This window comes from Acomys russatus, chromosome 1, assembly GCF_903995435.1.
Source record: "Acomys russatus chromosome 1, mAcoRus1.1, whole genome shotgun sequence".
Lineage (NCBI taxonomy): Eukaryota > Metazoa > Chordata > Mammalia > Rodentia > Muridae > Acomys > Acomys russatus.
The window spans coordinates 90,544,985-90,561,454 of record NC_067137.1 but is presented as its reverse complement, the minus strand read 5'-3'; the positions used below and the strand labels follow the sequence as shown (position 1 = coordinate 90,561,454).

At 43.6% G+C, this 16,470-nt stretch overlaps 1 protein-coding gene across 1 annotated transcript in view; it reads right to left on the bottom strand.

Moving 5' to 3' along the window:
• Positions 1-16,470, bottom strand: part of Slc39a9 (solute carrier family 39 member 9) — a 35,610-nt gene that overhangs the window by 16,983 nt on the left and 2,157 nt on the right. The gene's annotated exons all lie outside the window — the stretch shown is intronic.

The window sequence follows — 16,470 nt, the reverse complement described above, 5'->3', positions numbered from 1 at the left end:
AGAAGTTTGAGATGGCCTAAGCAACACAAGATCACGACCCGGTTCTTACAGCAGCATCCTCGTGTATACACAAGTGCACATACCATCCTGAGAGAGAGAGAGAGACAGAGAGAGAGAGAGAGAGATAGAGAGAGAGACAGAGACAGAGACAGAGACAGAGACAGAGAGACAGAGAATGAACAGGTATACTATTCAGTGTTAGAATGCAGTGACTGCTGGGACAGCACTACCCATTTCAGTCTGTTTCAGGTCAGGTTTCTGTCCCCAGTTCCTACTGCAACTGAGTGACACCTGACCATCTCCATCTCCTTCATCCTGCTGTTCTCTCACAGCAGGTTCTCATAGGATGCTCTCCAATAAGGTTCTGCACACAAATCTCAGAGCGGATATTCTGGGAACCCACCTAAGTCACTGAGAGAAGACTTCTGTGTGAAATACAAAGAACCGTACAACTCAATACCCAGAGACAGACAGCCTGAGAAAGTAGACAGGACTTCACAGTGGATATGAATGACCAGCAGTCCATAAAGCACTCAACATCTAATTACCAGGAAAATGAAAACAAAAACCCAAAAAACTCATGTGAGACTCTTCATACCTACTTAAAAATATCCAAAATTAGAAAAAAAAATCAGAGCACTAAATAATGACAAAGATACAAAATAACTGGACCTTCATTTATTGCTGTGAGCATAAAATGAAGGCAGACTCTTAACAAGCCTAACCAGCACTCCTCTTTGGGGGAGTTACTCAAGAAAAATAAAAAAGCTTGTACAAAAATGTTGACAGGCTAGAGAGGCACGCAGTGGTTAAGAGCACCAGCTGTTCTTCCAGAGGGCCCAGGTGTGATTCTCAGCCCAGATGGCAACTAAACAACCATCTGCAAGTCCAGTTCCAAGAGGATCTGATGCCCTTTTCTGGCCTCTGTAGGCAGCAGGCACACATGTGGTCACAGACATACCTATGTGTAGGCAAACACACATATATAAAGAATAAAATATTTTAAGAACATTTACAAAAGAATGTTCACATGGGGTGTGGGCACTTAGGGAAGAGGGGGCACGACATAACTCATATGAAATTCTCAAAGGAGGAAAAGGAAGTTCCCAGAAGCCAGATGTGGTGTATGCTCGTACCCCATATTGTGGTGGCTGGGGCAGGAGAATTGTGATTTAGAAGCCAGCTATCAGAGTTATTAAAAAAAAGTTTGAGTGTAAGAACTGGAAGAAAATGTAAAAAAATCATCCTTTCAGTATATGGACTGAAAATCAAAGAACAAAGATGAGAGATGATTTGCCCGAGACCACACTGTACAGCTAGTTAACAGAAAAGGGGTGGGAGAGCTGCACTGTGCAAACATTCAATGGCTGTGTGCATCACAGCACAACTTTACAGTCTATCCTGTGCAGCTCATTGCTGAAAGTAAGGACAATCCTGCCATCACCAGGAAAGCCAGAGCCATAGTTAGGTCTGACAGTTCTCTGTAGTTTCTGGAGGTAGAAGACAAAGAGAAGTGGAAACAGTCAATGTTTCACAAAGCTTTTACTTTCTTTTCTTTTCTTCTCCCCTCCACACCCCACACTCCAGACAGCATCTCTCTAGGCAGCTCTGGCTGTCCCAGAACTCACTATGGAGACCAGGCAGGCCAGGAACTAACAGAAATCCTTTTGCCTGCCTCTGCCTTCTGAATGCCTGGATTAAAGGCATGTGCCACTACACCTGGCTGCTTCAGCTTTTCAATACAAAGGTTATTATTTTGACCATAAACCTTTTCTGTTTGTTTGTTTGTTTGTTTATTGAGACAGGGTCTCTCTGTGTTAGCCTTGGCTGTCATGGACTTGCTTTGTAGACCAGGCTGGCCTCAAACTCACAGAGATCCGCCTGCCTCTGCCTCCCAAGTGCTGGGATTAAAGGTGTGCGCCACAACGCCCGCCTCTAACCCTTTTCTGTTTAAAACAAGACACTAGAGAACTGGGCATTGCTGCTTCACTAGCAACACAATGGAGCCCCTTAGACAGCTATGCTGGCAAACAGAATTTTTAGAGCTGGGCTAGGTGGTGCACACCTTTACTCCTAGCATTTGGGAGGTAGAGGCAGGTAGATCTCTGAGTTCAAAGTCAGCCTGGTTTACACAATGAGTTCTAAGATAGCTAGGCCTATGTAGCGAGACCCTGTCTCAAAAAAGTAAAATAAGTAAAAAATGCCACAATGAGTAGTTGTGTGGTGACTTGAATGAGAATGTTCCCTTGAGGTTTGGCTGCTTGGCTCCTTGGTCCCCACTGGTGCGCTGTTTCCATAGTTTGGGGCTGGGGGGGGGGGTGGCTGGAGGAAGGATGTCACTGGGGGTAGGCTGTGAGGTGTGCTCCCTCAGCTGGCTGCTCCCAGATGCCATGCTGCTCTGCCATGGTGACGGGCCCAGCTCTCGGGAACTGTAAGCCCAAATAACCCTTTCCTTCTGTAAGCGGTCCTGGTAAACAAGAAGCAACACACCATTTGTCTCATTAGTGCAAATATCTTCAACCATAACTGCTGCGCCCAAGGAGCAGAAAACCTTGTTCATTTATTGTTCTAATATTCAGAAAGAAAAGATTATCCTACAGAAAAGCCACCAGCTTGACAGTCTCCATGAGCCTTTTGATGGTGCCAACACTGAAGAAAAGGACCAGTCAACCATACGAGCGCCACTGCCATGAACAGTGTCAATGAAAAAATGAAAGATTTACTTACTGTTATGCATACAGTGCTCTGCCTGCATGTACACCCACAGGCCAGAAGAGGGCATCAGATCACATTATAGATTATTGTGAGCCACCTTGTAGTTGCTGGGAATTGAACTCAGGACCTCTGGAAGAACAGTCAGTGCTCTTAACATCTGAGCCATCTCTCCAGCCCAACGGTGTCAATTTTTATTAGGAAAAAAAAAACTTTAATTGTCTTATTTTGGGTTACTGTTGCTGAAGAAGCACCATGGCCAAAGCAACTTGGGGAGGAAAGGGTTGATTTGGCTTACACTCCCACAGCACTGTTCATCACTGAAGGAAGGCAGGACAGGAACTCAAGCAGGGCAGGAACCTGGAGGCAGGAGCTGATGCAGAGGCCTTGGGGGTGTGCTGCTTACTGGCTTGCTCAGCTACCTTTCTTATAGAACCCAGGACCACCCTGTCTAGAAGTTGCACCATCCACAATGGGCTGGGCCCTCCCACATCAATCATTAAAAGGTCCTACAGCTCAATTTATGGAGGCATTTTCTCAGCCGAGGCTCCCTCCTGTCTGATGATTCTAGCTGGTGTCAAGTTGACATAAAACTAGCCACCATGCCACCAGAAGCATTTTAGATGCAACCTAATTTATTTCGAGCCTAGCGATCATGGCTCCATGGTGTCTGTATTCTTGCATTCTCTCATATAACTTTACAACAGGGATGCCACCTCCCATTCGGTGTTTCTCAACGTTACCAAACAGCTGGCAACGTCTACCCTTCGCCTGTGGTAAATCACTAAGAGTGCATTTAAATGAAGAGCTACAAACTCCAGGTATATTTCAAGATGGGAAGAGAGCTCCCCAAGCAATAGTTTCTGTCAGAGTGATGAACTGTTTCCTCAAGAGAGGCATGAACCGTGCAGTGCCATTGGTTTTGTTACCTCATTTTAGAACTTCACAGTTGTGGCTGACTGAGCTGGAGAATCAGCCAGCTGTATTAATTAAAACAACAGCTTGCATTCAATGCCATTAACTATCAGTGCAAAGCTTTGAAGTCTGTTTAATTTTCTTGGCAGACAGAAAGAAAATTAAATAGTTTTTCTTTTCCTGCTCATAAAAACAGTCAGCAAATAATTGTGTCAACCAAATACAAACCAACACTTTTAGAAGCTTTTGATACTGAAAATTCCTGTCTCAATCTTTGTGTCCAAGCCCACTTTAGAACTCAAAGCCTCAACAGTGTCCTAAAACAAAAAACAAAAAAAATCAGAAGGTGGGAGCAGTCTGTAAAAAGAATAAATTAATAAATAATTGACATTTTTTTCTAACTATTAAAAAAAAAGTAAAAGCAGAAAATAAAAAGAACAAAATGAGTATCAGCTTCTGAAAATTGGATTAAATTAATTTTGGCACATCTATAAAGCATGCAATAAAAAGACATTTAACACAGAGAAACCCTGGCTCAAAAAACAAACCATCAAAAAAAGACATTTAAAACAAAGTTTAAAAAAAAGAGAGAGAAATGTAATAGAGCAAGACTGACTCAGTCCAAGCACTGAGGAGGGATCAAGGGATGTGGAACCGTTCTTGCTCAAACAACAAAGCCTTTCTCCATACTCTCACAAACAAAGCTGCTTCAAGGAGATATTTCTTAATATTAATTTAGCCACTACACAATCTGCCATTAATATTAGTAACTCAGATCTGAATTTTGTTCAAATTCTTCTATCTGAACCAAGGTAACCCCAAAGCTCACAGCTCAAAGTGGCAGCTCTGTGACCCTTCCCAGCTTCCGTGTCCTCTCTGTAAGCAAACACAGCTGCTATCACTGCATAGCAGCAAGATGCTAGCATGCTCCGCAGAGACACAGTTAGCGCTATCTTTGACACCATCTGGTGCATGCACAGAAAGCTTCCAACAGTGGGAAAATGCTTAGAGCAGCTTAAGTGGCCAGGAACATCAGTCTTCCCTTTTCTAATTCAGTTAACATAAAGATGAATGAAGTTATAATAAGCATGTACTTTATTAACGCCACTCTTGAAAGATAAGCTGGTTTGGCTTTTTGTTTTTGTTTTTGTTTTTGTTTTTGTTTTTGTTTTTCCTAAACACAAAAGAACTAATCCTGCCAGTCGGCGGTGGAGTATGTGCAGAAGCAGACGCAAGCCGGGTCTCTGAGCTCGAGGCCAGCCAGGCCAGCCAGGGCTGCACAGAGAAACCTTGTCATGAAACATAAAACAAAAAAGGGAGAACTGAACATAAATCCTGTGTAGATCCTTTCAGGTGACTGTAAAAACAAAAGCAGAAACCCACTAGCAAAGAAGTTGGGGGGAAGACTGGCAACAATGTACCAGTAATATATAAAAAGTCCACTGAGCAGACTAAAATAATAAAAATATCTTTTTTTCTATTAAAGTTTTTTAAATGAACAATAATAACGTAAAAATAAAGTGTCACTTGAATTTGTTGGACAAATATATTCTTAAAACATTGAGAACTTTCTTAGGACGTTCATGCCCTTTGACCCATCATACCATTCTTTTTCATTGTTTTTCTTCCAGGAGACAGGGTCTCTCCGTTATGTAGCCCTCTGTTTTGGAACTCACTATGTAGACCAAGATCCACTTGTATCTGCCTCCAAAGAAGTGAGCCAGGCTACTACACCTGACTCCATTACTCCATTCTTGATTTTTTACTTTTTTTTCAATATAGGGTTTCTCTGTGTAATAGCCCTTGCTGTCCTGGAACTCTCTTTGTAGGTCAGGTTAGCCTCCAACCCTCCACCTGCCTCTGCCACAACACTGTATAAAAAAATTAATTAATTAATTAATCTTTTTTGAAATTTTTATTTATTATGTATACAACATCTGCCTGGCCGGGCGTGGTGGCGCATGCCTTTAATCCCAGCACTCGGGAGGCAGAGGCAGGCGGATTGCTGTGAGTTCGAAGCCAGCCTGGTCTACAAAGTGAGTCCAGGATGGCCAAGGCTACACGGAGAAACCCTGTCTCGAAAAACAAAAAAAAAAAAAAAAAAAAAACATCTGCCTGCATGTGTGCCTGACCACCAGGAGAGGGCACCAGATCTCATTACAGATGGCTGTGATCCAACATGGTTGCTGGGAATTGAACTCAGAACCTTTGGAAGAGCAGCCAGTGCTCTTAACCTCTGAGCCATCTCTCCAGTGCAATAAATAAATCTTTAATTAAAAAAAAAAAAGTTTTCTCTTAGTGGGAGTGGATCTGGGAGGACTTAGGAATAAATGTGATCAAAATACATTCAATGAAATTCTCTAAGAATAAAAGTATTTAAAATTTTTAAAGTTTTAGTTTTTGAATAAGATGCTGAGCTTGGTGGCGCACGCCTTTAATTCCAGCACTCAGGAGGCAGAAGCAGGCAGATCACTGTGAGTTCAAGGCCAGCCTGGTCTACAAAGTGAGTCCAGGACAGCCAAGGCTACACAGAGAAACCCTGCCTCAAACAAAACAAATAAATATGAGTGCTTTCCTGCACGTGGACATGCACTAGGTGTATGCCTAGTGCTGTGGAGTCCAGAAGAAGACATAAGTCCCCAGAACTGGAGTTAGGCACGGTTGTGAACCACCATGTGGACTCTGGGAATCAAACATCGCAAGAAGGCATGCCTTTAACTACTGTGCAGCCTCACTACGCCCTAAATATATATATTTAAAAGATGTCTTCCCCGTTACTGAGTGGCTTTAAACACTGCATTTTGAGGTTCTGTAACTACCTGGAATGCTTTTGTCTCTTGCTCTCCGTCATGTGCATTTATCTTCTCCACTAGTCACTCTTCTGGCTGTACTGAGCTGAGGAGACCATGAGATCCCCTTCAGAGGCTCTCACAGCTCAAATGAGGGTTGATAATGTGTAATATTATGTCACAAAATAACCTTTGGAAGATTTTATTTTAAAAGCAGATTTCCACTTCTGAACAAATAGAAAGCTCTGGCAGTATCAGGCAGTTATATCAAATAATCGGTGATTTCCGGTTCATCCTGGCTTATTACTACCTACTTACTGACTTCCAGGGCAGACACTAAAGGCCGCTGCCATGCATTCTACACTGGACTGTTTTTTAAGAAATGGGATCTTGCTATATTGCTCCAGTTGGCCCTTCTAGGTTCAAGTGATCCTCCTGTTTCAGCCTCCAGCATTTCTGGGGTTACAGGAGTACATCCCTTCACCCCAGTTGTGTTGCTTGATTTTATGAACAATTACCTAATTGTATCAGTCAGAGTCCGACCAGGAAAGAGAAACCATAAAGTCCTTTGAACAGGCAAAGCTGAATATAAAAAATAACTTTAACAGGGGACTGAAGTATTGAGGAATTGACTAGTTAGAAAGAACTTTAGCCAGGCGGTGGTGGCGCATGCCTTTAATCCCAGCACTTGGGAGGCAGAGGCAGGCAGATTGCTGTGAGTTCGAGGCCAGCCTGGTCTACAAAGCAAGTCCAGGACAGTCAGGGCTATACAGAGAGACCCTGTCTCAAAAAAACCAAAACAGAAAGAAAGAAAGAAAGAAAGAAAGAAAGAAAGAAAGAAAGTAAATTTAAACGGATATACAAGTAAGCCGGGCGTGGTGGCACATCCCTTTATCCCCAGTACATAGGACGGAGATAAGAGCACCTCAAGGACGGAGATAAGAGCACCTCAAAAATAAAATAAGACAACTGAGCTCCAAACCCTGCTGAAGAGGGAATGGCTGGGTCCAGTGAATAGCAGAAGTTTCTGGGTTACAATGCTGGTAGAACTGGCTGGGAATAAGCACTCTAGGCTGTTGGGAAAGCTATTCATGGGTGTCTCACTTGAGACTGTCCCAAAAAACCACCCAGGAGAGGTGCCAATGGAAACTGATGCCTGCCGAGTGCCAGAGCAGCTATGTGTGCCCCAAGAGCCTAGGCTGAACAGCTGGCTGCAGTGTAGGAGCTGGGTGCAAAAAAGCCTACCCAGAGGGGCTAAGACTCCAGGCATATGCTGCAGGCCCTACCACAGCTGGACATTGTGCAGGGAGGCTGACCTGCTAAAGAAATCAGTGTCAGAGAAACTGCCTAGGAACCTGTTGAGCAAACATGCCAGAACCAAAAGGGTAATCTCCCTATCATAATTTCTCTCCAGCATCCTCTATTGACAAGGAGGTAACATCCTGGCAGCTGGCAAAAGAAATATTTAAAGGCCCATGTACATGTTTTTGCAGAGAGGATGATGAAGACTGAATTTGGAGCAAAAGGCACCCAGCTGATAACTGGCCTACTAGTTTACTAGAAAAAGCAGGAGTTAAGTGAGAAACAAGGACAAAAGAGAGCAAACAAAATGCTTGCTGTCAGGATGTCTGACTAATCAGACTTGCTGGTTCTCTGGATTAACTCCTGTCTGGGCAGCCATGTTCTAGATAGGAAAGGTAAAGGTGCCACCAATACTCTTCTTCATCACTATATAACTAGAAGTTGTCAAATACTCAGCAGAGCACACATGTTCTCCCATGAGGTAGGAACTTCTATTATCCCAAATGTACAGCTGGGGAAACAGGCCGAGAAGGTAATTTACCTAGCCTCTCACAGCCAGTAAGCGGCAGGGCAATGACTTACACCTGTGAAGTCTAGCCCCAGAGTTCTATACTCTTTTTATAAACAGATTTCTCTGTGTAGCCTTGACTGTCCTGGATTTGCTTTGTTGACTAGGCTAGCCTCGAACACACTGAGTTGTGCCTCCATAGGTGCTGGGATTAAAGGCCTGCAACACTGCACCGGCTGCATACTCTTAATCACCATACTAAACTGCCTGTCAGCAAAACTTGCTTTGTTGAGGAACAGTTTTTGCTTTTAGCAAATGTTCTCCCATTTGCCTGTCAAATGCATAAAGAAATGAAGCTGAGTATACAGCTAGATAGAACCCAGGATTAGCCAGATTATAATCAACACCTAGGATCAAGGCAGTGAGAAGAACCGTCCATGACTGATATAATCATCTAGACCTTGTCACTTTACAGCCCATATAACTCAGACAGACAGACAGACACATACACAAATAAACAAAATTTTCAATTAGAGGGTAAGTTAAGCCTGTCACCTACAGAAAAATTCTGAAAAAGGTTTTTCTTTTCTTCTCTTTAAAAGGATATTACCGGGTCCCGCTCAAACTATGGCACCAGCCAAGGACAATACAGGCAGTAAACTTCAAACCCCTACCCAGATCTAGCCAATGGACAGGGGTATGACTTTCACACGTACTCTGGTGCCTCATATTTGACCATGTCCCCTGGATGGGGAGGCCTGGTGGCACTCAGAGGAAGGATAGCAGGCTACCAAGAAGAGACTTAATACCCTATGAGCATTATACAGGGGGAGGAGGTCCCCCTCAGTCACAGTCATAGGGGAGAGGAGTAAGGGGAAAATGGGAGGGAGGGAGGAATGGGAGAATACAAGGGATGGGATAACCATTGAGATGTAATATGAATAAATTAATAAAATAAAATTTTAAAAAAGGATATTACTTTTTGCACCATAAAAATGGAAGATGGATTAAATAGTAAAGCTATCAAGTTGGAAACTGGTTTAGTTCAAAATGATAATTAATTCAGGTTCCAATTGGGCAGGTGTTACAGGCATCCGGGCCCTGCACACATACAACTGTTTTTCATGGAGTTTGAAGTCTTGTTACCTCAACCAAGACCACGACAGGAGAAAAACCAGGAAGGTAAAATGTTACTGGTAATAAGATGCTCCTGATTTAGCAGCTGGAAAGAACCGACTTACACAGTTCCTGTTCTCACACCATCTTTGCAGTTCTCATTGGGAAAGCAGCCTGGGAGTCAAAACCTCTCTCCACCACAGTGTGCACCTTTCTGACGAATTACTTATTTGTAAAATTACATCTACAATATCTCTGGATCTTGTCCCAAGGTTTAAATAAGACAATGCACACCTCTGCCTGATATAGGAAGAGTTCAAGAAGTACACACTGGGGTAGTGGCGCACACCCTTGATTCTAGCATTCAGTAGGCAGATGCAGGTGGGTCTCTGTGAGTTTCAGGCCAGCCACACATAGCAAGGACTCTTTCTTTAAAAAGAGGGCGGGGAGGGAGAGAAAAGAAACAGGAAAGGAAAAGACTATTTTTATTATACAAGTAATTTTTGGGGGGTGTTGGGCCTTGGTTGTCCTGGAACTCCCTCTGTAGATCAGGCTGGCCTCGAACTCAACTGCCTCTGCCTCCATGAGTGCTAGTATTACAAGTGCCTGGCTTATGCAAGTAAATTTTAATTATGCATAACCAATAGCATCTCAGAGAAAATGAAACTGTTATAAAAATATCAGATCTGATTATCTCCTAATTTTATCTCACTTAAACTTAGCTTTATCAGCCATAGGGCCTTATAAAACAGTAATCTGTAGTTCACATCTGAGGAAAGACATGTTACTGGCTGCTTTCCAGATAAGAATAAATTTACTGAGGTAAGCTTTAAAGTCTTAGAACTCAGAAATGAAATGCAAAAGAGGAACAAAAGCTACTGCGTTCTCAAGAGAGAATAAAAGAATAAGACACCAGACAATGGAAAAAGTCCTTGAAATGCCACTCGGTCAAACCTACCTCAAAGGGGACCGATTGCCAGAGAAAACCCAAACTGAACAAACTTGTTCTTCAAACACACAGCCTCTTATTTGGTGATAAGTCAAAATATCCAGATATCTATTATGAATGAATCACTTATTATAAGCAGACACAAAAGAAAACTTCAAAAATGTTAAAGGACAAAACAAAGCTTAAAACTAATATTTAAGTAAAGGAAGAAAAAAAGGTTAAATGCCAAGAAGACAGCCACAAGTAGGGAGACTGCAGGACAAAGCCTGGCCTAGCCTCTGGGAACAGTACCCATGAATGCTAAGGCCGGCCATCACTAACAAATGCTGAAAAGTGTCTGTGATTAGGAAGGAGATGAGAGGGAAAGTTCCATCATTACTGGAAGTTTGTTCCCAAATAAAAAGCATAAAGATTATAAGTCAGGATGAGAATGGTGGTGCACACCTTTAATCTAGAGAGGCAGAAGCAGGTGGATCTCTTTGAGTTCAAGGTCAGCATAGTCTACACAGCAAGCTCCAGGCCAGAGCGACAAAAATGAGACCTGTCGATAACAATGACAACAACAACAAGACGACAACGATGTGGTCATAGTCATCAGAGAGGGCCAAGGAAATGTGAGGGGAGGATGTGCAGAGAGTCAACCAGAACTAAGGATGGATATAAAAGCCAGAAGGAAATCTATCAATGGCAAGCTAACGTAAAGAAGCAAATAAAAAGTTTAAATGCAAGTACCTATGAAGTTAGGTAAAGTTGCTTCCAGAAACTGTATGTTATTAAATGAAAATTCCAACACCAGGGGTGGCATGCTGACTAGTTTTATGTCACCTTGACACAAGCTAGTGTCATTAGAGAGGAGGAGCTTCAGCTGAGAAAATGCCTCCATAACACTGGGCTGTAGGCAAGTCTGTAGAACATTTTCTTAATTGGTGATTAACGTGGGAGGGCAATACGGGCGGTGCGACTTCTGGACAGGGTGGGCCTGGGTTCTATAAGAAAGCAAGCTGAGCAAGCAGCACACCCCCATGGCCTCTGCATCAGCTCCTGCCCTGTTTGAGTTCCCATCCTGATTTCCTTGGATGATGAACAGTGCTGTGGAAGTGTAAGTCAAATGAACCCTGTCCTCCCCAAGTTGCTTTGATCTCTTTGTGTTAGCCTTGGCTGTCCTTGTCCTGGAATCGCATTGTGGACCAAACTTGGCTCAAACTCACAGCGATCCACCTGCCTCTGCCTCTCGAGTGCTGGGATTAAAGGCTTGCCCCATCACACCTGGCTTATCATGGCGTTTCATCACAGCAATAGTGACCCAAACTAAGAGAGGAGGACTACCTTTCTAACAGTGATTGGTCAAGGACGCCTCTAAAGACCCCAAACAATATAAGCATTTGTCATGGCTAGATAACAACATATACTTTGGCTGCGAGAACATATAAATCAAGCTGGGACTGAGACAAGCCTCTTCCTGTTAGGTAGCCCAAACAGTGCCACTGGGGGAGAATCATCACTGACAGTTAACCCTGTGTGCTACACCACCAACCACTGGTGCAATAGTGGCAAGTCAGTGGTTAAAGGTAGCCAACCACTCCCTGATGTGAATGAGTTAAGACTTTCTCCACAGGAGGGGAAATATAAGCCTGGTCAAAAGCCCATGGGTGGGCATGTCATAAGCACTAGTAAAAAAGCTACTGCTATTGTTTTGCTAGATGGACATGATGTACTACCCATTAAATTGCTATCTAAATAACTATGTTTATACCCATAGATTAGTCTGCTGTTAGCTTTGGCCAGAAAAGCTCCTTTTAGGAGTGGCCAGTGGTAACTACAAAACTGTAAAGGCATCAAAGTGCTGAGAATAAGAAACAGTTGATGGCTGGGCGGTAGCACATGCCTTTAATCCCAGCACTTGGGAGGCAGAGGCAGGTGGATCTCTGTGAGTTCAAGCCCAGCCTGGTCTACAAAGTTAGTCCAAGACAGCCAACGATACACAGAGAAAACCTGTCTCCAAAAACAAAAACAAAAACAAAAAAAGAAGCTGTTGATGGACCTGCCATTAATGGGACTTTTATCTCACTCTCTCAAAAGTTCAGGGACACCATGGACAGGGTAGAGAGAATTTAAAAGAGCAGAGGAAGAAGTGGAATAAGGTAGAATGTTGCCTTCAGAACATTACATCACCACTGTACTCTTGATCTCAATACAATTATGATTACCAACAAAAATGGGGCCTGTCAACATCCTGTCATGTACAGGAAAGGGGTTCATGGACCACGTGCTCCACAATGACAAAATGCTGACACAGATAACCTTTCCACTCAGAAAGAAGACTGTGAATGGCTCCACTGGGAAGCTATGGCAGCTGTGGAGCTACCAAGAACATCATCCTTTCAGCCACATGCTGTGGGCAAGGTCATCCCAGAGCTGAACCGGAAGCTCAGTGGCATTGCCTTCTGTGTTCCTACCTCCAATGTGTCCACTATAGAGCTGACACACTGCCTGGAGCAAGCTTCAAGGTATGAAGACATCAAGAAGGCAGTGAAACAGGCAGCAGAGGGCCCACCAAAGGACATCTTGGGCTACAGTAAGGACCAGGTTGTCTCCTGCAACTTTAACCTTGACGCCCATTCTTCCAGCTTTGATGCTAGGTTGGCATTGCTATCAAGGACAACTTTATAAAGCTCATTTCCTGGTATGACAGTGAATATGGCTACAGCAACAGGGTGGTGGACCCCATGACCTCAATGAGTAAGAAGTAAGAAGCTCTGGGCCATACACCCAGCAAAAACAAGAGGAAAAGAAAGGCCCTTGGCTGCTGAGGACTGCCTGTTCAATTCAGTCCCCAACACTGAACATCTCCCCTCACAGTTTCCATCCCAAACCCCCGGGGAGCAGGGGAGGGGCTCAAGGAGCCCTACTCTCTTGAATACCGTCAATAAAGTTCACTACCACCCCCAGTTATAAATCAGAAGAAAGGCTCTATAAGCAATACTGAAGACCCTCCCCCACATCTTCAAATGTTCTTACCATGTGCTAGGCCCAGGTTAGGCTTATTTCACTTCATCCTTACAACAGCCTGTATGTCTGGTTAGATGGATCTTGAGTGTTGAGCTGCTGGCTCAAGCAATGGCACTGATTTGGGGTTTTGTTGTAGTTTTTGAGATTATAATACAGTTACATTCCTCCTTTCTCTTTCTTCTCTCCAAATCCTTCCATATACCTTCCTTGCTCTCTTCCAATTCATGTCTGTTTTCATTATATTCCCAAATATAACCTGCTTAGTCCATATAAAGTCGCTTGGATGTATGTGTTCTGGGCTGACCATATGATATTGAATAACCAATTGATGTGTTCTTCCTTGCTTTGGTTTTTGAAACACAGTGTCTCTAGCTCAGGCTTGGCAGAAACTCACTATGCAGCAGAGGCTGGGCCTTGAACTTGTGAACTTCCTTCTTGCCTTGGTCTCTGGATTACAGGCCTGCCCTGATAACACCCAGTGTACTGGTGTCACAGTCCCTCTGAGATTGGTGGTTGGTCAAACTAGGCTCTAAAAATCATCCTACCAGCAGACTACCCTCATTTGCCTACTATGGACTCACACAGTCTCAACAGATGGAAACTCAAACTTCTCTTACATGTCCCCAGGCCAAACGTCTTCAGAAACTCTTGTAATAATATGATTATTACAATATCAGTAATAACTTTGTGTCTGCTGACTCTAATAATAACATCTGTGGGACTGTATCTGATATGCCTTTCTTCTTTTTTCATTTCATTTTTGCAAATGTATTGGTCTGGATTGGAATGGAAATTCAAAACAAAAATAATCCTCAGGCAATCAACCTAAAAGCCCACTCTGACCATCTGTATCTCCTTCATTCATCAATCAGGAGAGCTGCTGAGAGTAAACTAGGTAAAAGAGGTTCAGTCTCTATCCGCAGCATTGTTAGCAACTGCACAAGAAAACGGCTCCTTAGCAACTGATTCTAAAACACAAGATGCCACACAGGACCTCATTTATGGAAAGCGAGCTGTGACCTCCTTTACAAGTCTAGTTTTTCATATGGTGAAAAATTAGCATCTTCACTGCCATACTAACATATAATTGTTTTGACAATTAAAATTTTTCTCCTTTGTTTCATAAATGAAAAATCCATGAAGCTACAGTTTCCACATGTAAGGGTGAAGAAAAAAGCCACACTTGGAGAAAGATGGTTTGCAGGTGAGGAGAAAGTGAAGGAAAATCAATGTCAAACACTTGTTGATGGTCAGATGTAACAAGTGAGCTCTGCTACAGCAATCTCAGACCACTCGCTTCTAACACTAACACTGTAGGAATTATGGTTCCATCAGTCATCTGACTTTATTTCTGCCCTGGGAAATTCTTTAGACAGGCACAGAGGTTCGCACCTTTAATGCCTGTTTAGGGAGGCAGAGGCAGGTGGATCCCAGTGAATTTGAAGCCAGCCTGGTTTACAGAGTGAGTTCCAGGACTACAGGGCTACCTGCAGAGAAACACTGCCCTGGGGGAAGAGGGGGACACAAACAGATGAGCAGTAATGGCCTACATCTTTAATCCCAGCACTGGGAAGGCAGAGTCAGGCAGGCAGATCTGAGTTCAAGGCCAGCCAGTTTTACAGAGGTTTAGGACAGCTAGGGCTACATGAGACCCTGTCTTAAAAAACCAAAATGGTGCCAGGCGCTAATCCCAGCATTCAGGGAGGCAGAGGCAAGTGGACTTCAGTAAATTCAAAGCCAGCCTGGTCTAAAGCTAGTCCAGGACAGCCAAGGCTACACAAGAAACCCTGTCTCAAAAAACAAAAACAAAAGAAAGAAAAAGAAAAGCCAAAAACAAAGCTATAAACTGCTTAATTTATTTAATTTTACCTCTATTAAGCCAGGCTTGATGGAATACAACTGTAATCCGTGAGAGGAAGAGGCCGGTAGAACCCTGTGAGTTTGAGTCCAGCCAGAGCTATACAGTGAGGCCTTGTCTCAAAGTCTGTAATCCCAGCACTTGGGAGGCAGAGGCAGGGGGATTGCTGTGAGTTTGAGGCCAGCCTGGTCTACAAAGCAAGTCTAGGACAGCCAAGGCTACACAGTGAAACCTTGTCTCAGGAAAAACAAACAAACAAACAAAAAAAAAGGCAGGCGTGGTGGCACACGTCTTTAATCCCAGCACTCAGGAGGCAGAGGCAGGTGGATCGATGTGAGTTCAAGGCCAGCTTGGTCTACAAAAGTGAGTCTCGGATAGCCAGGACTGTTACACAGAGAAACCCTGTCTCAAAAAACCAAACCAAAACAAACGTGTGTGTGTGTGTGTGTGTCTGTGTGTAAACATACAAACCAATCCAAGCCTCACAAATGTTTTTCTAATAATGTCAATCCAGTTCTAACATGATTATACGAAAATATACTGGGGCTGGAGAGATGGCTCACTGCTGCTTTTCCAGTGGCTCCATTCCAGAGTTCAATTCCCAGCACCCACATGGTGGACCACAATCATCTGTTCCACTAGTTCTGAGGAGTCTGATGCTCCCTTCTAGCCTCCAAGCACACCAGGCACAGACAGCCATGCACACAAACACACATATAAAATATTTTCAAATTAAGAAGGAAAACATGTTAGAGAGAAAACAGGAGACTCAGAAAGCCTAGGCATGAAAGTAACCCAAAAGAAAGGCTGCATTGGTCAAGGAGGATTGTCACCTGCTGCCAAGCCCCATCCAACTGTTACCTTGACAAAGGAGAAAAACAAAAACAAAAACACACTAACAAAAGCCAGGTCTGGTAGAGCACACCTTTAATCCCAGCATGTGGGAGGCAGAGGCAGGTGGATCTCTGCGAGTTGAAGTTGAAGGCTGGCCTGGTCTACAAAGCAGGCAGGGCTGTTACACAGAGAAAACCTGTGTTGAAAAAAGTCATTTCTCTCTCTCTCTCATTTTCCACCCCTCCCCCACCCCTGCCCCTCCCCGACCCCCCCACCCCACTGCATGCTGAGGGGTTCCTCCTCTTCTTCCCTTTCTCCCTTCTCTAAATAAATCTCTCCATATTCAACCAACAAAAATCCTAAAATGCTAACAATAACAGAATAAGTCTACGGGTTGGATTTGTCTACGAGCTACGCAGTGCATGTACTATGTACCCTTGCCACGATGGACAGTGGGTGAGGACGGCTCTGAGTCAGA